Genomic DNA, 21116 nt, shown 5'->3' on the forward strand with positions numbered 1-21116 from the left:
AATTATTTATTTATGAAATTCAGAATATACAAATCAAGAAACACCTTGAGACAAGTAAAACAGAAACCTGATCTATAAGCAGCAATTGGAGAGGACTTAAGCCAGGAAATTTTAAAAAAGAAAAAAAAGGCTGCTATTTATATGCCCATATGTTACATCAAAGAATCTGGGGTTTTTCACTATTAAGGAAACTCCAATTGACTGGATCATAAAACAAGTACTTAATTCCCCATAGTTTAATATTATATGTACAAGAAAATCTTAACTGAAAAGTTACTCCCAGAACTAAGATGCTCTCTTCCTTAGACAAAAATAGCTACCTAAGATTTTGTGTCTCTTTAGCCACATCAGGAAAAAATGATATTCTACACCCTAAAAATTGGGAATCTTTTATATGAAAAAATAGTCTCAAAGTCCATTCCTTATCCATTTCACAAGTATACTCCACTAACATAGTAGCTCTATCTTTAACATCAGAAATAGATTTTTCCAAAAAAGCTGTTAAATCAAAAGAATTAGAAGCAGCATACGCTGGCTCTTTAGAAGAGGAAATACCAGATTCAGGTAAATAATATATTGACTTCCTGAAAGACTCTAGTGAAGTTGTTCTAACACTTAGAACAACTTCACTAGAGACTCTCAGGAAGTCAATATAAAACTTCCTGAACATCTCTTGTGGAGTAATCATAGGGCATCTGGGAAAATTCTAAAATCTTAAGCTCAATTTCTTATTACGATTCTCAATATTTTAAATTTACGATGTAAAAAAGTAAGATCTTTAATTACAGAGGTAAATTTTAAAAGCATGATACCTATCAAAACTGAGAGATATGTGTACAAGTTGGGCCGGCGAGTGTGAGTGGATTTTAAATGCTGCCCAACTACACTCGTATCTCCTGGTACGCGCACAAATGAAAAATTTCCAAAAAAGGGGTGGGAATAGGCATGATCTAGGCAGGGTATGGGCATTTTGAGATTTATGAATGAAACCAGCACATAAAAACTTACTCGCAAAAGCACATGCCAGGGTCCCCTACTCCGTAACTTTACTTCTGCTTTGGATGGCATGTAAGTCCTAAAACAAAAAAATATAGGCATGTCAGCAAGGTTTTAAGGGTCGGGATTAAGAGGAGAAAAAGAAGGCTATTAAATAGGGGGATTAGGAAGTCCTATCCCTTACCTGGGTGAACTGGGAACGAGTTGGTTTAATTGGTAATTATATCAGCATGCGTTTCTATTAAAGGCCCCCTAATTTACTGGTAGAGGCAGCACTTCGCAGACATGGGCACATTCATATAAAATTGTACACACTAGGGATGTGCAGGGCAAAAAAAATTTGTTTTTGCTTTCAGTTTGTTTTCAGGAGGTTCCTCTCCCATGAATTTTGGTTCATGGATTGCTTGATTTGTTTAATTCATGTGAAAAAAAATCAAATCAAACAATTAAAAAATAAAAACAAAAACAGTCAAAAAATGAAAATAAGGCTTCCCTCCTACCCTCCTGGAAAAATGGTGGGTACAGGATCCTGTCAAATCCCCACTTACCTGGTCCGGTAGGGATTCACTAGCTAGGAATAGGCTGAAGCATCAAACTTGTGTAGGCCAAGGCCATGGTAGGTTGCCGTGGTCTCAGCTTACTCAAGGCTGACTCCTCAGCCTAGGCCAGAGTTCAGACTAAGGCCTGATACCATGGCCCAGCCCAGAGGCCAGGTCCTGATGCCGGGACAGCAGCCCAGACCCAGGCTCAATGCCATGACCAAACCCAGAGGAAGAGTCCAAACTCCTGGGCCTCAGCATAGGACAGAGCACTAGCCCAGGCCCGACGATGTGAACCAACCCGAAGACCATATCCCAACACTTAGAATTCAGCCTAAGCGGGAGCCCAAGGCCAGGCCCAACACCGTGACCCAACTCAGAGGCCAGGTCCCGACACCAGGACCTCAGACTGGAACCCAACACCATGACCTGACTTGGAGACCGGATCACAAAGCTTGGGCCTCAGCCTAGGCTGAAGCCCAAGCCCAGTCCGGAACCTGATGCTGGAGCCTGAACCCAGACACAGACCTGAAACTGTGACACAATTGGGAGGCAGGATCCTGACACCGGGGTCTCAGCCAGGAGGCCAGGTCCTGACACTGGGAACTATGCCCAGGGTCAGGCCCTGGCTTCAGAGCCCAGGCCTAGGGAACTACTCATCTTCAGTCCTCTTCTTTACTTGGCGCTTAAAAGCCAACTGGTGCCATCCATTGGAGTGAATGCACAGGAGTTAATTAACTTCAGCACGACCCAAGCAAATGGTGTTGAGGCCTAAGAGTTGGGAACTGGCCTCCGGGTCTGGTCCCAGAGTTGGGTCTTAGCTCAGACCCCAGTCTAGACTGAGACCCAGGCATCAGGACTTGGCTGACCGGGTCAGGTCATAGCATCAGGCCTGATTCCAGGCTGAGGCCTTGGCATTGGGACCCAGCCTTCAGGTCAGATTGTGGCATTGGGCTTGGGTCCAGGCCCTGGCCTAGGCTGAGCCCCAGCTTCGCGACCCAGCCTTTTGGTCGGGTCATAGCATTGAGCTTTGATCTGGGCACTGGCCTAAGCTGAAGCCGTGGCATTGGAACCTGGCCTTCATCAGATACCCAATGGATCAGATAAGGTTTTTTTTTAATTTTCAGGGGTCTCAGCTCTTGCCTCCATTGAGATCCAGGCATCATGCTCAGGCCTAGGCTTCAGCCCCTGCTTTGGGCTTGGTTCTGCCCTAGATGAGGTCTTAGCTTCGGTCCTATCAATCCATTAACTTAAATTAAATGGACGAATAAGATTTTTTTCATTTGGGGGGTTCCCAATTCGGTTCAGGGCCCTTTGAATGAAACAAATTAGCCTTATTTATTGCATTTTGTATTTTCATTTTAAACAAATGCACATCCCTAGTGTGCACATGTATGCACATTCAGCCTATTGTATACCATGCGTGCATATATGTGCATATGTTATAAAATGGCCGCATCTCTTATCGCAAGCGACATTTACATGTACATGTGCGCCTGCATGCCAATATTACTGTCCCTGATTCCTGTAACATAACACATTTTCCTTTAATTTGAGAAATCTGCTCAGCTTGGTCCTTAATCAAGTTAGAGTTAGTCTGAGCTTGTGAGGCCACCCCTTCAAGTTTAGCTAGAAAACAGTCAATCTTCAAAGTGAGAGAGCCCTTTAACCTGATGATAGTTAACCATAAAATATCCAAGGTTATATGCTCAGACTTCTGCACCTGTCACAGTCAGCAGCTCACGGGATGGCCTTGTGAGACATCTCATTCACCCCCAATGCAGCACCAGCTCCTCCATGACTGGGACGCTGTCTCCTAGGGATGTGCAGAGGGACCACATACATTGCATTCGGTATTCGTATTCGTCGGGAGGCAGATACGTTACATTCGGCAAGGGGGGCCACCGATAAGTTCATGCGTTCATTCTTATTCGTTTCCCGGCTAAAATGTAATTAACTACAAACCCCCACCCTCCTGACCCCCCCAAGACTTACCAAAACTCCCTGGTGTCCAGCAGGGGCTCCAGTAGCCATCTCCTACACTCATGCCATCGGGTGCCGGTATTCAAAATGGTACCAATAGCCTTTGACCTTACTATGTCACAGGGGCTACCAGTGCCATAGGTCGGCCCCTGTCACATGGTAGGAGCAATGGATGGCCAGCGTCATCTTGTGCTCCTACCATGTGACAGGGGCTGACCAATGGCACCGGTAGCCCTTATGCATAAAGGAAAAAGGCTATCGGCGCCATTTTGATTACTGGAAGCCAATGGCCCGAGTGCAGGAGATCGCTCCTGGACCCCTGCTGGACCACCAGAGACTTTTGGCAAGTCTTGGGGATGCTCATGACCCCCACAAGACTTGCCAAAAGTCCCTGGTAGTCCAGCGGGAGTCCGGGAGCGACCTCCTGCACTCGGGCTGTCGGCTGCCAGTATTCAAAATGGCACCGATAGCTTTTGCCCTCACTATGTCACAGGGGCCGACCAATGGCACCGGTAGCCCCTGTGACATAGTAAGGGCAAAGGCTATCGGCTGGACCACCAGGGTGTTTTGGTAAGTCTTGGGGGGGTCAGGAGGGTGGGGGGTTTGTTTAAATTCGCTCCTTTAGACAGCCAAATAATTCGGTGAAGATTCATTGTATTCGTGGGGAATCACGATACGTTTTGCTTCCCCACGAATACAACGAATATGGTCCTATATGTTGCGGATTACTAATACGTTGCAAATGAATGCACACCCTTACTGTCTCCTGTGACAGGAGGCACTTCACACAGCTTGCACATCAAAGCCACCATCTTCCAGCTCTTCTGCTCCCTTTCCTTAGATGTGCACATGGTATGCGTCTATAGTTAATGGGTCTTTGGCGGGAAAGAAACCACAGTACCCAGTGATGATGTCAGCAGGATTTCCCTACCTAAGCACATTTTGTGCCCCCTATCATTGTTTCAGCAATGAGTGTCCTACCTAGGAGAAGTGCCTGCTGCCACAGCATTCCAGTGTCCCTGATTCCTTGTCTCTCCAGCCTTGCCTCTCCAGCCTTCCCTTGTATTGTCCATCTCATCCAATATCTTCTGTGTGTCTTCATTCACCCTTGACCTGACTCTTCAGATCTCAAATTCTGGCTTGGACCTGACCACAATTCCCTGCTGCCTGGATCTGACCTCTTCCCTGGACCTGACCATTCGTGTTAGCCACCTGCTCCGATTTTCCTCTGTCTCCAGCTTTATTAGTCTGCCCTGACCACGGTATGCCTTTGTACTCTGCCTCTCTTTACCGCCCTAGGACCTGCCTACATTCTGGGGGCTGCCAGAACTCAAAGGAGAGGTGGCTTGTATAGCTGAAGCTCCAGACTGTCCCACTATAGGGTGTGTTCACCAGCTGTTGGTATAGGCCTCACAGGTTTGCCTATGAGGCTGCATCAAATATGTTGCAGCACAAAGGACTCACAATCCCGCTCCCCATCACAGTTTGTTGAGGCCCCGAGCATGGCAGAACTGCCTCCAGCCTCCACTATCTCGCAAAAAGCACACCAGCTCCAATAGCAGCAGGATCAGCTGAACACTATGGCCGAGTACCTTCAGGCATGGCAGCCCAGTCTTCTCCAGCTTCTGCCCCAAAATCTGTAACATGGCCTACAACTCCTACTTGGTCCTGATGTACCAAGTTTGCAGATGTGTTCAATAAACAGCACGGGGAGGTCCTGCTGCCTCATCACTCCTAGAATTGTGCCATAGACTTTGTCTCCCACAAGGTTCCACCCAGAGGCAGAGTATACCTGCTCTCTGCCCTGGAAACTGGAAACAGAGGCTATGAACAAATATAATAAATAGAATTTGGACCTAGGCTTCATCCACACCTCTCTTCATCACCTGCTGGGGCTTGATTTTTCTTTGTAGAGAAGGACAGATTATTGCATCCCTGTATTGACTATCTTAACTCCTTTACCAAAAAGAACCACTATCCTCTTCTCTTAATTACCAAGCTTTTTGACTGCCTTTACAACATGTAGATATTTAGCAAGATGGACCTTCGGGAGAAATACAACCTGATCAGAATCCAAGAAGGCAATGAAAGGAAGACCACCTTTAACACCTGTGACATGAATACCTAGCAATGCCCTTCAGCTTATGCAGTGCCCCTGCAGGTTTCCAATTTATGTCAACGAGTTCTTCCGGGACCTTCTCTACTCCCATGTGGTAGTTTATCTAGATGATATCCTAAGCTATTCTAAGTCCTTGACAGAGAATCAACATCATATAAAACAAGTAAGAAGATAAGAACATAAGAAGTTGCCATACTAGGTCAGATCAAAGGTCTATCAAAGCCAGCATCCTGTTTATAACAGTGCCAATCAAGTTACAAGTACCTGGCAAGTACTCAAACATTAAATAGATCCCATGCCACTAATGCCAGTAATAGCAGCAGCTATTCCCTAAGTCAACTTGAGTATTAGCAGTTTATAAATTTCTCTTCCAGGAACTTGTCCAAACCTTTTTTAAATCCAGCTACACTAACTACCCTAACCCCAACTTCCGACAATTAATTCCTGAGCTTAATTGTGCATCGAGTGAAAAAGGATTTTCTCAGATTTGTTTTAAATGTGCTACTTAGTAACTTCATGGAGTGCCCCCAAGTCCTTCTGTTATTTGAAAGAGTAAATAACAGATTCACATTTACCCATTCTAATCCTCTCATGATTTTATAGACTTCTATCATTACCCCCCTCGGCCTTCTCTTCTCCAAGCTGAACAGCCATAAGTTCTTTAAACTTCTCTCATAAAGGACCCGTTCCATCCCCTTTATCATTTTGGTCACTATTCTCTGTACCTTCTCCAGAGCAATTATAACGTTTTTGAGAAGTGGCGACCAAAATTGCACACAGCACTCTAGGCACGGCCTAAACATGGAGAAATATGGAGGCATTATGACATTCTCCATTTTATTCACCATTCTTTTAATAATTTCTAACATTCTGTTTGCTTTTTTGACTGCCACAGGTCACTGAGTCAATGATTTCAATGTATTATCCACTATGTGGCCTAGATCGTTTTCCTGAGTGGTAACTCCTAATATGGAACCTGACATCGCGTAACTACAGCATGAATTATTTTTCCCTATATGCATCACCTTGCACTTGTCCACATTAAATTTCATCTACCATTTGGAAGCCCAATCTTCCAGTTTAAAAAAAAGGGTAATTTTTTTTGTTTTAAAACACAGCGTTTTTTTGACAGATATAAAGAGAGGCTGTCACCTTATTTCTAAAGCCAAGTAAACACCTTAACATCCCAGATGCCACAGGACTTTAAAGCCTATATAAATGGAAAAAAAATAAGACATTTGATGGTGGTAGTCTGGTGAAGGCACTTAAAACAACTGATTAAGACTATTTTTTAAATAAAATGATGTTTTATAAATTAGTTATGGTCCTGTTATATTGAGAGTCCCTCCATGTCATTAAAATGGAATAGAATGCCTCAGTAAAGTAAGGAAATCAGCAGGGAAACCACAGGAGAAAATAAAGAAGCTCCTTGAAAGTTATTTTTGAGGAAAATCATTTAAAAAAATAGAACATTGCCACAGGGAAACACAGGGGAATTTTTAATAAGAAAGGATAACCCTAGGATATGTATGAGTAAGAGTAAATGGTTTTAGAGTGATTGTGATTATTTTGGGAAAGAAAATATATTTTATTTAATGGTTTTAGTCATATTTTATTTCAGACTTCAAAGCTGGGACCAGTAAAAATGAAGTTCGACAGTTAATGAGCCACAGCAACAGGTATCTAGGAAAGCTATGTCTGGAGTCAGCCTGGCAATGGCACGCACTGGTCATCTACTCACCTGTGAAAAGGTATGGTGTAATTATACATATTTTAGACAAAGCACAATTTTGTTTTAATAAATTTATAGATCTGAAGGAAAATTTAAACTGATTAAAAATGTTCCCTTTTCTAGTCACCTGAACCAAAGGGTTTTTATAGGGATCCTTGAAGCTATGTGAGCTATCTTAGGTGAGACAGGTACTTTTCTATTTGATGATATCAGTGAAGCAGTAATATTCTATCCAGTATTCCTGTCAGTGACAGTTAAGCAGAATAGAGCTAAACTGGGAAAGGTGACAGAGAAGATCTATGCTGCTGAGCTCTGTAAAACCCTTTTAGAGTGAAAAACACACTAATTGAGAGTGAATGAGTGTGAATGAGAATAGTTATTAATATTTTTAATATAAACAATGGGAAGGAAATTAGTCAGTTTAAATGTAAAGACCAGTTGAACCACAGAGATTCTTCAGATTTTGAAATTAGCTGAATGTAAGAAAATCTGAATGTTATAACTTTGCTGTGATGCTAAAAGATATACACCAAAAATAAAATATAGATACACCTAAACTAAGAAAATTCTAATAGCCATTATTAAACTGGGAAAGGTTAAATACACAACCTATAGATAAAAGTTGCTGTTATTACCCATAAAATAATCTCTGATTGAATTGTGTTTAAACGAGTCTTTAAGACTATTTCATTTAAAGGAAATTTTATCTCATCTCACATTATATAAATTCCCTGAAATGATATAGGATATTGTCTATGCCTAATATAAGTATCTGAACTGTGCCAGTCAGAGAGAGAAGAAAGTGTTTGAATGAAAAGGTGATATTTATTTGTTCTCTGATTTGCATAGAAGTACGTTTGATATGTATGCTCATTCCCACTCACAATCAATTCCTTCAAGAACTTAGATAAGGAGAAAATAACCATCCTTTATTTTTGAAATTAGTAAGAATACAAGTACACTAAGATGACAAAGACCACGTACAGGGCAACATATTAATCTGCGGAAACTTGGCAATCTTAGGAAGAAAGTTTCTTTTTCTAATTTGTTTACGATAGCTTGGTAGGAAACACAACTGTTCCTGGAAATGAAGAGGTCAATAAAGGAGATCCAGAATTCCTGTCCACACTAACAAACAGTGTATGGAAGCCTCACTAGCCAGCCACCAAAGCAGCAGACCATCATTGAGGTACTAATGCCACGCTCTCTATCTCCACTCGCAAACTCCTTCCACCAGCAGCTCCATCCCTGGAAACCTAGCTAAGTGCACCAACATCTTGACACAAATTGTGTGGGGATGCAAGAGACATTCTTAGTTGCAAACACCATTTAATTCACTAAGATAAAGTTGAAACATTAGTAAAGGATTAGTTAAGGACATACACCTTATATACTTGCCTGGAAAATAATTACACTTTTGAAGTATCTTGAAGTGATGATCTGAAATGATAACAAAATTTCACAAATAATCAATTCTTATAATTAAGTTTGAATGGTGTAACAATTTACATTAAACATAGGGAAGAAAAGAAATTGGAATTGCACTTAATCTGAAGTTAGTCTTTTTGGAAAGTAGTTTTAAGAAACGATTTCTGAAGTATTATATTGTAGCTGAAAAGAATAAATAATCAAAATAAGTAGTTTGAAACCTGTTTGAAGCCTGTTACCAGAGTTTACATTTAAAATATTTGTGTTCTGAAAATGTTATCTATGAAATAACCTTAGATTTCCAAAGAGGTAACACGAGGTGACAAAAAATTCAGATACATTAGTGAAAGGAGAAAGGCCCGAGGTGGTTTAGTAAAATTGAAAGGTGACAAGGAGAAATGTATGGAGAAAGATGAAGAAATAGTAAAAATATTAAACAAATATTTCAGTTTGGTGTTTACTAAAGAAGACCCTGGAGAAGGGAGTGGAGTACATATAACTCTGTTTATAGAAAAGTTTATATGGGAAGAGCTAGGAAACCTGAAAGTGAACAAAGCCATGGAGTCAGATGTGGTACATCCTAGGATACTAAGGGAGATCAGAAATATGCTGGCAGGTCTGCTGAAAGACCTGTTCAACAGATTTCTGGACTGCCCTAACCACACAGACCACACTTATTTTAATGTTTGGACCATTGGTTACTATATAATCTCTTCATCCAAATTACTAATAAGTCTACCCATATCACTGCCAATCTCCAGATATCAAAAATGTTTTTAATGAAATTATTATGACCATCATACTAGGCTTCATCTTATAGTAATCAAATTTTAGGACTCAGCCTTCCTTATAATCATCAGTCATATTTTTTCAAAGTGACCCAAATCCCCAATTTTTGTGAGAATCTTGATTATTTTATATTTTCCATTTTTTGATAATTTGCAAATAACTTAAACTGCTTTAGTCAAAACATTAGAATAAAGTTCAAATTCATAGAAACTTCCAATAAATTGTAGTTATGTACTTATCTGTGTGCCCAAATTCCATCATCTTGCAGAAGCCGTTGTGTCTAAAGCCCGACACAGGACCGTGTTTCGGATGTAAGTCTTTTTTCAAGGGTTCGAATATCTGTGTCTGTAACGAATAATATTCTCTTATGGCACAATTTTGTACAAGATGTGTAACATTTAAACACAGGTACTCAATACAACATTTGTCCAACATAATGCAAATGCTTACCTTTTGTACGTTCACAATCGAGCATAATGGTGGCTCAGCGTTCCATTTCCGGTTTTGAAGCTGGAACCCACTGCAAGTGTGTTACTCAAAGCTCGCATCTGTCAATCATTATTATTATGACGTACCCTAATACACTCAGCATAATAGCGACTCAACGTTCCATATCCGGTGTTAGAGCCAGAGCCCTCTGCAAGTGTATTGCTTATTCCCTTCTACTACAACTACCAGCATCATAGTGAGTACTGCTGCTCCAGTTCTGTCTTTGCATTGTCTCATCTCTCTCTCCATAGATCACCGTGGACCACTATCGGATCTATTTGCTTCTCCATCTAAGCTTGGGTTCTCGGCCTACCCCACTTTTTGGACCACTACCGGACCCATCTCCCTCTTGGGGCCTGGTGAGACTGTGGAATTGCCTTTTCCACCCTGCAACCTACAGACGGAACATTGCCATCTGGTTCCTCCTCTCCTGGCTGGATTCATCACCCGTTACTCGGTTTACCATCTACTTTGCAGTACAATAAAGCTAATTTTCTGTGTCCATCTTTGCCTTGAGCTAGCCTATCACTGCAAGGGCCCACACTTCAATATCCAAAATACAACAATCATATCACTGGCTTGCCTCTCTTCTAGGGTATACATATTAAGGTAATTTATTCTCATCTCATAGTGCTTTTGGTACAAACCCTAAACCATTATGGTTGCCTTTCTCTGGACCATCTCTAGACTCTAGATCCTTTTTAGATATGAACTCTAGAACTGAGGCTTCACCAACAATCTACAAAGATATTTTTCTCCTGGTTTTGCATCTCCCAATACATCCAAGCATCTTCCTGGCTCTGGCCACCATCTTAACACACAGTTTCATAACCTTAAGATCACTATCACCCATGGTCTCTCTACTGGTCAGTATGCACCAGCTCTTTATCACTTATCAAATACTGCTCCAGTTGATTTCTGTATCCCAAGTACATGATGCTGCATTTGAATTTTAACTGCCAAGTATTCTACCACTCTTCAGGTTTTCTTAGACTACTGTTGCTGTTCTTTCTGTTATTCAACAAAAGACAAACTTTTCCCTCTAACTCTTCCATAATAACACCACAAAGATATTGAACAGAAATGGAACCATGACCTATCTTTGAGTCTCTCCAATAATCACCTTTTTGTCCTCAGACTGAATTCCACTTTTCTCTATTGAAACCCCCCCCCCCCTCCCTTCCTGCTCTCGGCTCCCTCTACTCCCCACTGCACCAAGGCAAGGACCTCGCAAAGCAGCACCGGATCTACAAACTTCCCCACATGCACCATCCTGAATCTTCTCAATCGCCCACCTGTTTGTGAAGCATATGTGTCTTCGCTAAGCATTTTATATTAGATGCCCACACCCAGCAACAGGACATTTCATATTGTTGATTCTAAAGAAACACTGCAGTAGTTAGGTAACCTGAAACTTTTAATTAAAGAAAGACAGAGACAAAGACAAAAGAGAGGGGGAGGAACAAACAATTTTGTTCCCCGGAGTAACACAAGTTCACATCAATCATGTGGGCAGCTGGCTACTCACTCATCCAGCAATATTCATGACTTTATATATTCTATATACTGACCAATCAGAGCACATTCAAAGTGTTATTTCTAGATAAGTATAGTCCATTTGATTTGAGAATGTATTAGACCAATCAGCTAATGGGTCTGGGGTGCCGGCTGGCTGCATTCCAGCACATAGGCTGGCTGCATTCCAGCAAGTAGGCAGGGTCCTCTGTATTCTTAATCTAAAACTAGTATTCAGGTATACAGCAGAAAGAGGTGCTTTAGGCAGTTAATGTACAATACCACACACATACATCCCCCTCTTGAAGGGTTACACCTAGGAACCCTTCACATATGGGTGGGGCCGTGGGTGCCTGTCTTAGGTTGTCCCCTACATCCTAAGCTAGCCTTAGGTGAAGGAATCTTACCTGTTTTTGGCTAAGCCCACTGTTTTTCCCTGCCCATCTGATTCATGGGGAAGCTCATGTATGTCCATCATTAAACACCGATGGATAGTAGTTACTTGATCTTGCACTGCAGATGAAGAGTTGACCATAATTTTCAGTTAGGGCATCCTGGGTATGGCTGCACCGATGGAAGATCCAAATCGTCGAAAGCAGAGGCATATGCATGGTAGGCAAAGGCATATCAAAAGTCCAATACATAGGAACATCATGAGAAAGCAGATAAAAACTTTCAAACGAGCTCCTAGTTTTGAAAACCAGGAACCAAATCTATTGAAGATACCATCAAACCAAGATGAATCCCATAATCCACCTTGATAGTCAGCAACATTAAGCTTAGCAAGATAACAATATTTTCCATGGCGTTCTTAACTATTAAAGATCAATTCACTATAAGTGTACAACATTCAGAGCTATTCAAAACAGTGCAGAGACCTCCTTGAGCTGCGAGAATGTAATCTAAGCCCTGTCTGTTATATTGAGCCATTAAGGTTACCTCATTCAATTGTTCTTGTAAGGCATTGATAGCACTATTAAGTTCTATTACAATTACATGTAATAATGATTGTAATCGGCGTATGGCCATGCCAAGTTCTGCTGTGGCAGCTACTTGACCGAAAGGTAACCAGGAAGTAGATGACAAAGCATCTAAATGAGTTTTGGTCAAAGGGTAAGTACTATTAATGTAATCAAGCGCTCGTTGAAGTGCTTCATCTTCGGGCACAACTGGAGAAGCTGGGCTAAGGCTTCTCCTAAAGTGGTGGTGTATTGGGGCATCATCATCATAATCATCATCATGATAAACATGATTAGGGGGATAGAGAGATATCACTCTTATAAGAGGAATAACCATAACAAGTGCACAGAATGAAAAGTGTTGGGGAAGGTGAGTATATATTTTACCATGGCACCACCAGTATTGACCCATATAAGTAGAAGCTCCTGGGGCAAAGCTTGTAATCAATCCATACAAAGTGTATTGTGAAGCAAAGGGAGTTTGAAACTTAGTTATATCTGTGTAAGTACAGTGTTTTCCTTTTCCACATCCAGAAAAGAGACTAAGTGGTAATCTGTCAAGTAAACTACGAAGGGAGAATGTCTGTGTACTCAAAGTTTTTGATTGGAACGGGGCAAATGATGTGTAGAAGTCTAATGCAATCGTGACATATGAAGAATACCCTATTGCGTTTAATTGACTTCTAAAATTGTACTGAGCATACTCCATATCTGCATCAATGCGCCACTGGTGTGTAACATTATATGTAAAGTTACAGGGAATGTTAGTGAGAGTCATAACTTGCACTCGTGTTCATTATGCACAATTATGATTTACTTTGGGCATTACCTGTTAGTGGGGGAAATCGTACTCCTCGGTAACATGCACTCCAAGTTTCATTAGTGGGAAGTTGGGCATAGTCAGGACTAAATAAATCTATTCTGTCAACACCAATGATAATGCCATGTGCCTGTCCTAAGGCAAAACGATGTGGCACATATACTAAACATACATCAGTATCATCAATAGGCTGTACCACTCTAAGAACACCGGCCACCCATGAATTTTCTTTTAGGGAAGACACAGGGTAAGAGAAAACATGGAAGAAATAGAGAGAGACTACAAGAAGAAAAAGAATGAGAGAATGAGAGAATGCATGCACGTGGTGATCACCATTATAAAGAGGAAAACAAATTAATGGAGAAAGGCAATAAAAATAGAAAAGAAAGAGGTATAAGAGAGGCTAAAATATAATTTAAAATAATAACTGCAACCTTTTCCTAATCTACTCTACTTTATGTATCTACCATGTATATATGTGTATACGTCAGTTTATGTACTTTATGTAATCTGGTCAGTTCTTATCCTAAGCTTAATATAACATATATAATTCACTCTCGATAGTAATCCTGCCTAAAGTTATCTACTATACTAAACAACCCTAATTCTTATCTATCAAGGTCTTAAACCAATTATGATACTAATATAAAACAAATGGTTAACCTCAAACCTAACCTTACAACAACTTAATATCAAAATCAAAATACACAATAGGAGCAATGCTGGAAATAATAACAAAAATGATAGCAAAAGCTCTGATCCAGCAATAAAAGTCACGAATCAGAAGGGACACCATAAATCGTGTCCTATTCAATGTTGTCAGAATCAGCTACTTTATGTTGAATCCTAATATCTTTAAGATGAGTCCACACAGTATCTTGTCCAAGTTTCACTGCGGTTGGAGTTATAGCCGTAACAGTGAAGGGTCCAACATACACAGGATCCTTCCAAGTGTTATGAGTGTCGTTCTTTCTCCACGCGGTGTCTCCTATTTCCACTTTTCCCGACAGTTGCAGATCTGTATTCTGATGAGTGCCTATAACAGGCTGCATATATGTTAAAGCAGAGCAAAGGTTTTTCCAATAGACGGGCAATTGGTCCAACGTAGCAGTGCTAGCAGTTACCCATGACATGCAGTGTCCTGTAGTCAATTGAAAAGGAGAAAACTTTAATTTAATAAGAGGAGCATTCCTTAGATATAACAAAGCCCATGGTAAGCACTTCTCCCATGATTGCTTTGTATGCTCCATTAACAGCCGGAGCCTAGTTTTCAGTAGGCCATTATACCTCTCCACAAGTCCATTGCTCTGAGGGTGATAAATGGCTACACGTCTGTGATAACACTGTAAAAGAGTAGTAATTTGATCCACTAACCTGTTTGCAAAATGGGGTCCATTATTAGTGACTATACAATGTGGAAACCCATGTCTTAGAATGATTTCAGTACATAACACCTTTGCCATAACATCCCCTGTTTCACGTTTACAAGGATAAGCCTCTATCCAATGTGAATATCTGTCTACACAAACCAATGAAAAGCATTTACCTGATTCTTCTCGGCTACCTATGTCTGTAAAGTCACAGTGCCATTCTATACCAGGGCCCTGTGGTTTCGGGATGTGCCCTGAGGCTACCGTGAAACCCTTTTTCGATGTATTGGCCATACAATTATTACAATTATGGATAATTTCATGACCCAAAGAACGAATTTTGGGGCTCCACCAGGACATAGTAATTTCCTCAATAATTTGGATTGCAGGCCGATGTGCTGGCAAATGCAATTGAGGTATCATTCTATGTAAAGCAGCTAAAGGCAAACATGGCTTCCCTGAAGGGTGTACATACAAGAAACACTCCTCTGAAGGATAACTTACAGGAGAAGCTCCAGCTAAGAGCCACTCTTCAATTTCTGCAGCAGTACGCATTTGTTGTAATTGATAAGCTGTCTGAATGGGACTAGGGACAAGATCTTCAGGGTAAAGTAAGGGCGTCTCCTCTTCCTCCTTCAAAGGATCCTTTTCCTGATCATCCCCTAGCATTACATCTGCACCCATTCGCTTCGCCTGTGCTCTAGTAACCACTAAAACTGGTAGTCCTGGTTGGAGTTTAAACTGTTCCAGCTTCTTATCTACAGCACCATTCCCATAAGCTTCCCAAGACACACTCGGGTCCTGATGACCTTTAACCCAGACAATGGCAACAGACTCTTTTCTAGCAGTGAATTCTTCTAACGATTCAAATAACTTCTGCCAAATACTCACACTGCTCAAAGTCATACCAGTACCTGAAACCATACGTCTCCATTTCCATCTGTGTCTATGCTGGTGTACTGAAAAAAAAACATAATGAGAATCGGTGTAAATGGTTACTGAGGTCAGGGGCGATCTATCCTTGAGTAAGTGGGTGAGTACCGATGTTACAGCAGTCAGCTCTCCTACCTGAGCTGTACAATGAGGAGGCAATGTGAATACGTGTTCTTCTAAAATCTGAGTAGAATGTTGTTGTATCTGCAAAGCAGCAAAACCTAGGGCAATGGTGGCATGACCCCCTGCATCTGTGAACCAGTGTTCTCCTTCCTCTAGAGGGCTGGCTTGCAACCAGAGATCATCTTCTGGTGGCAACTTCTGAGTACATTTATGAGGGCAAAGTATATGATCCGTAACCTCTAAAATCTGATGTAAAGTGGTGGCAACTGCAGGTACTGTTTTTCCCCATGGTTTCAATTCAGTAGCTGATGAAGCTAAAATAGCTATATATTTTACAGTATGGGATGCAGTGAGAGACATGTTCATTGGGGCTAACAAGTATTCTATTTCATGAGTGGTGTGTATGGTCACTGTCGCATAAGGAATATAATGAGCTAACTTTTCTCTAGCTGAAGCGCATGCTACTACTCCCCTCTTGCTGGTTGTCATCCCCTTCTCAATAGGGGTGAATTTCCCAGACAAGTAAATTAAAGGTTCCATAGAATTCTGTATACCTACTGCGGACCAAGTACGTTTACCTGAGGTTACCCATAAATGGACAGGCTGGGTGTTGTCATATGTCTGTAGTGTATGAGCCTGCAATGATTCAGATAAAAGCAAGTTTGCTTACCGTAAACGATGTTTCCGTAGATAGCAGGATGAATTAGCCATGCTGTCATGGGATCTGTCAATCAGGCCCAGGAGGCGGAGCTTGTCAAAGCAGAGAACAGAGCTTTGCTCTCTGCGGCTGCGCGTGTATTCCCGCGCAGGAAAGTAACGGAATCTCCTCAGTCTGTGATTAAGCTGTAGTGTAGTCAAAGACTTGGTGACTGCCAGGCAGGAGGGCGGGTCAGCATGGCTAATTCATCCTGCTATCTACGGAAACATCGTTTACGGTAAGCAAACTTGCTTTTTCCCGTCGATAGCAGGGCTGAATTAGCCATGCTGTCATGGGAGTCCCAAGCTCCTGATCACGTCAGTTATGATATATGTGTTTGTACGTGATCTTTGACAGTGTGGCAGTCACCGTGGACTGGAGGATAGAGATTGCAGTATTGCTTGCCCTATCTTCGCATCAGTGGCTGCTTGTTGGTCAAGGCAGTAGTGAGATGTGAAGGTATGAAGTGATGACCATGTAGCTGCCTTGCAAATGTCTATGGGTTGTACATTCTTCAGGTGTGCCCAGGAGGCTGCTACTGCTCTGACTTGGTGAGCTTTATGAGTAGAATGTAATTGTAAATTCTGTTTATCATAGCAGAATTTGATGCACTGTACTATCCAGCTGGAGATGGTGCATTTAGCCACTGGTAATCCAGGTGCCTTCGGGTCGAAGGAGACAAAGAGTTGAGAAACACGGGAGTCCGAGTTTGTCCTTTCTTTGAAGTGTGTTAAAGCTCTTTTACAATCTAGTGTGTGCAGTAGTTTTTCCCTATCATTTGCGTGTGGTTTAGGGGAAAAAGTTGGTAATTCCATGGTCTGATTGAGATGGAATTGAGTAACTACTTTCGGTAGGAAGGATGGGTGAGTTCGAAGAACTACCTTCTGGTGATGAAATTGCAAATATGGAGGATAATGGACCAAGGCTTGCAACTCACTAACTCTTCGTGCTGATGTTATTGCAACCAGGAATACCACTTTCCATGTGAGGTATTTAATGGTGACGAGTCCATGGGTTCAAATGGGAACAGCATGAGCTGTTCCAACACTATGTTGAGGTTCCATGGAACTGGAGGTTTAGATACTGGAGGACGAATGTGAGTTAACCCATTCATGAAATGAGACATTAATGGGTGATTGGATATAGGAATATCGTTGATTGGTCTATGATAGGCGCCTATGGCACTGAGGTGAACTCTGATGGATGATGTTGTTAGACCAGCTACATATAGTGTATGAAGATAATCAATGAGCAACTCAGGTGAGCAGTCCAATGGTGTTATACCTTTGGAAGTGCACCAGGCAGAGTAACATTTCCATTTATAGCTATAATTTTTCCTGGTTGAGAGTTTCCTGGATTCTAACAAAATGAATTGTGCTGAAGTGGAAACTCCTTGTTCTGTCAGAAGGAGCCTTTCAATCTCCATGCTGTCAAGTGTAGAGATGAGTGTAGCGGGTGTAGAAGTGTCCCTTGATCTTGGCAGAGAAGATATTGTCGATTCGGTAATCAAATTGGATCCCTGATGGATAGTTGAAGCAGGAAACTGTACCATGGTTGCCTCGGCCAGGCCGGGGCTATGAGTATCAGTTGAGCTTTGTCTGCTATGCACTTCTGAATTGTTCTTATTATGAGTGGTATGGGAGGAAAGGCGTATAGAAGGCCTGTCGTCCACAGAATGAAGAAGGCATCTTGAGCGATCCTGAATTGGCTTGGTCTTATCGAGCAGCATTTGGGAACTTGAGCATTGATCTCTGTTGCAAAGATATCTATCGAAGGTGTCCCCCACTGCATAAATATGTCTGGGCTATTTCTGTATTGAGTGTCCATTTGTGGGGATGAAAGACGCGGCTTAGTCTGTCCACTCTTGTGTTTGCAACTCCTGGTAGGTAGGTTGCTTGGAGATGTATGGAATTCCGGTGAGCGTGTTCGAAAATTATCAGCATCTCCTTGCAAAGGGACCATGAACCGGACCCTCCTTGTTTGTTGATGTAAAACATCGCCACTTGGTTGTCCGTGTAGATCATGACCCTGCGTCCTTACAGGTGGTTTTGGAATACTCGTAATTCATTGCGAATCGTTCTGAGCTCCAGTAAATTTATTTGCAGGTTCTGTTCCGAGATTGTCCATAACCCTTGTGTTTCGTAAATCTCGAGGTGTGCCCCCCAGCCCTTATGAGATGCATCTGTGGTTAAGACTGTGTTGTGAGGAGGGGGACTGAACAACACTCCTTTGGACAGGGTGGAGTCTAGGAGCCACCATGTCCATAACCCTTGTGTTTCGTAAATCTCGAGGTGTGCCCCCCAGCCCTTATGAGACGCATCTGTGGTTAAGATTGTGTTGTGAGGAGGGGGACTGAACAATGCTCCTTTGGACAGGGTGGAGTCTAGGAGCCACCATGTTATATCTTTTTTCATTTCGGCGGTGAGCAATACCTTCTGCGTCAATGGTTGTGAATGTTGTTTCCATTAGCATTTTAGTCCCCATTGCAGGCGCCTCATGTGTAGCCTGGTGTTGGGAACCGTGAAAATCGCCGCCGCCATGTGGCCCAAGACTACCAAGACCTGTCTCACTGATGGTCTCTGAGTATGGTTCAAGGTATGTAGAAGGTGACGGAAGTGTGATATTCTATGACCTGGGAGGCATGCCCTGTTGCACGTAGTGTCCAGGTATGCACCTATGAACTGTAACTGTTGTGTTGTTTGAAGGTGTGATTTCTGAAAATTGATCACTAATCCTAGTTCCTGTACAATATGTATCACCCAATTGAGGTGATCTAGTAAGATGTTGGGAATTGGGCCGATTATGAGCCAATCGTCCAGATATAGAAAGATGGTTATACCTTGTTTCCTGAGATAAGCCACCACCACTACCATGCATTTGGTGAACACTCTGAGTGCAGCCGACAGTCCAAAGGGAAGAACTTTGTATTGGTAGTGTTGATGTCTGTAGTGAAAGCATAGGTAACACCACAAGGATGGATGGATTGGAATGTGTGTGTAAGCATCCTTCAGGTCGATGGAACACATCCAATTGTTGGTTTGAATGAGAGGAAGAATTGACTTCAACGATACCATTTTGAATTTCTCCTTGGTGATAAATTTGTACAGTTCCCTTAGGTCTAGTATGGGGCGAAGGCCCCCCGACTTCTTGGGTATGAGGAAGTATGGGTAATAAAATGCTGCTGATTTGGAGCATGGGTGAATTTGTCGAATTGCTTGTTGTTTGTGAAGCAAAGCAATTTCCTCCCCCAGTTGTGGATGTGGGTTGTGAATCTTGAGTGTGGAAAGATAAGGCAATATGGGTTTTGTGGCAAATTGGAGTTGGTAACTGTGACGTACTATCTCCAAAACCCATTGATCTGATGTTATTCTTTCCCAGGCTTCCAGGCAAGAGCGAATTCTGCCTGGTGGAGCTTGATGTTGTGGTGGCGGCTGAGTAACTAAAAAGTTGAAGTCGCTTTTGCTGCAGTAGTAAGCTGTTGTGCCTGCTGTCTCTGGTTACGTGGTTTACCTCTACGTTGATTTGATGTATTCTGTTGTGGAGCAGGACGCTGGTAGGAAGGGTATGGTTGTGTACGAAAAGACTGATAAGATCTATAGGGTCTCCTGGCATATGATTGTCTACGAGTAGATCCGATATAATGACGTGTGGTCGAATAGGTAGGATGTGATGTTAATGACTGTACTGCTAGTGCTTCTTCCTTCAATTTACCTACTGTGTCCTGGAATCTTTCTCCCAACAGGTTATCTCCTGTACATGGGAGATTTGTTAGTTTCTCATGTAAGTCTTCACGTATCGAACTTGAACGTAACCATGCTAGTCTGCGGGCTGCAATGGCTGTTGCTGATGCCCTGGATGATGTATCATGTGCTTCGTAGATTGACCTCAAAAGGTGTCGAGAACACTCTTCCATGTCATGAAGAGGCGGAGGTATCTGATCCGCCGTTGAGGAAAGCATACCCTTCATAGCTTGCATGCAGTCATATAGGTATTGTACCATGTAGAATTGATGGTGCATAATTCGGGCAGTCAACATCGAGTTATGGTATATTTTCCTGCCAAACTCATCTAAATATTTGTTGTCATTCCCTGGTGGGTATGAGGAATGAGACTTTGTTTTCTTAAATCTTTGCATCGCCGACTCTACTACAATTGAAGCGTGAGGTAATTGTGGTAGAGTGTACGGTGATGTTTTTCTCATACGAAATTTTATGTCTGTTTTCCTGGAAATGGCTGCAATTTCATAAGGCACATCCCTGGACTTCTGTAAGACTGAATGCAGGAGCTCTTGTGGTGGAAGAGATGTTGGTTCCCCTGGAGTATCAAAAATCTTTAGAAGACCAAGGGTTTCTGCTCTAGGGTCTGCTTCTTTTTGGACCTCTAGATGCAGTATTGTACCCAATTTTTCTAGGAATTTTGGGTATGTAAGGTCTTCCGGAGGGGAGTATGGTTCCTGAGGTTGTTCCTGCGGATCCGACGGGAATCCCGTAGATGATGATGGGGATGTTTGTATTGAAGGAGAATCAAAAGATGTATCCTGTGTATGAGTTGGTGAGGCTGGTCGATTTATTATGGGAGATGTTGGCGGTTCTCTAGTAAGCTGTGTTTTGTGTTCCGGAGAACT

Source organism: Rhinatrema bivittatum, chromosome 3 (assembly GCF_901001135.1).
Source record: "Rhinatrema bivittatum chromosome 3, aRhiBiv1.1, whole genome shotgun sequence".
NCBI lineage: Eukaryota > Metazoa > Chordata > Amphibia > Gymnophiona > Rhinatrematidae > Rhinatrema > Rhinatrema bivittatum.